The sequence below is a fragment of the Mandrillus leucophaeus genome, unplaced genomic scaffold (assembly GCF_000951045.1).
Source record: "Mandrillus leucophaeus isolate KB7577 unplaced genomic scaffold, Mleu.le_1.0 Scaffold163, whole genome shotgun sequence".
Taxonomy (NCBI): Eukaryota; Metazoa; Chordata; class Mammalia; order Primates; family Cercopithecidae; genus Mandrillus; species Mandrillus leucophaeus.
In genome coordinates this window covers 3,056,128-3,057,745 of record NW_012101621.1, presented here as the reverse complement: position 1 = coordinate 3,057,745, position 1,618 = coordinate 3,056,128, and the positions used below count along the sequence as shown (strand labels likewise).

At 35.4% G+C, this 1,618-nt stretch overlaps 1 gene segment (V, D, J or C); it reads right to left on the bottom strand.

The window, feature by feature from the left end:
- Positions 1 to 1,618, bottom strand: part of LOC105536781 — a 21,127-nt gene that overhangs the window by 18,408 nt on the left and 1,101 nt on the right.

Sequence of the window (1,618 nt, the reverse complement as noted above, 5' to 3'; positions counted from 1 at the left end):
TGAAAACATAAGCTAAATTGACAAACTTTTAGTTAGACTGAAAAAGAAGAGAGAAGATTCAAATAAAATAAAAATGTAAGAGAAGACATTACAATTGATGCCACAGAAATAAGAAGAATCTTAAGAGACTATTAAAAAAATTATACACCAACAAATTGGATAACCAAGAAGAAATGCATAAATTTATATAAACATACAACCTACCAAGAGTGAATCATGAAGAAACAGAAAAATCGAAACAGATTTATAACTGGTAAGGAAATTGATTAGATAATCCAAAACCTCCTAACAAAGAAAAGCAAAGGACCTGACACCTTCACTAATGAGTTCTACCAACCATTTAAAGAAGAATTAACTCTAATCCTTCTTAAATTATTCCAAAAAAACTGAAAGGGGAATACCTCTAAACTTATTTTATGAAGCCATTATTACCCTGATACCAAAGCCAGACAAGGACACTACAAGAAGGTATGCAGACCAATATTCCTGATGGACATAGATGCAAAAATCCTCAGTGAAATATTAGCAAACCAAATTCAATAGCTCACTAATAGGATCATATACAATAACCAAGTGGAAGTTATCCCTGGGATGCAAGGATGTTTTAACATATAAAAATAAATTAATGTGACACACTACATAACAAAATGAGGGATAAAAATTACATGATCATCTCAATAGATGCAGAAAAAGAATCTGACAACATTCAACATCCTTTCATGCAGGATGGTTCTCCGGGTGGTCTTGGACCAACCCAGTTCTCTCCACTTTCTTGTTTGTGGTTCTCAAGAATAACCGTAGAACATACTGGGAATGTAACATCTTCAGATAGGAATGAAATGGCTGGAACAGGCTGGCTGTATTTCAGATACCCCCTAGAAACAGTGTCCTTCAGTACTTTTTAGCCCAGGGTGTCACATCATCCTGGGGTCTAAAACCTAGGGCATGGTAATTTCTCAGGTGCCTCTGGTGTGGTACAATTGGACCACATGCAGATGATACCCCATCCACCCTAGGCAACTTTCCTGAGCCTTGAGGAACCTGTTTGCAATGAAACCTAAGCTTCTGTTGTCCCTTGCTTATTTGTAATTAATAAACCTGTTTCATGTTGTTGTATGCAATAAACCTTGTTGTATGCATGCGTGTTCTGTCTCACTGGACTCAGACAAGTTAGTAGCCAGTGCACAGTGAACCTGCTTCACATTTCATGATAAAAATATTCAACAAATTAGGAAATTACCCCAACATAATAAAGGCCATATATAAAAAGCCCACGGCTAACATCACACTCAATGGTGAAACACAAAAAAACTTTTCCTCTAAGAGCAGAACAAGACAAGAGTATCCACACTCACCATGTCTATTCAGCATGATACTAGAAATCCTAGCTAGAGTAGATAGACAGGGAAAAGAAATTAAAAGTACTCAAACCAGAAAAGAAGTAAAATTATTTCTGTTTGTGGATGACATAAATTCATTAAAAACCCTGAAGACTCCGCCAAAAAAGCCTATTAGAAATAAGAAATGAATCCAGTAAAGTTGTAGGGTATAAAAATCAACACACAACAATCAGTGCCACTTCTTTTTCTTTTCTTTTCTTTTCTTTTTTTTTTTTCTT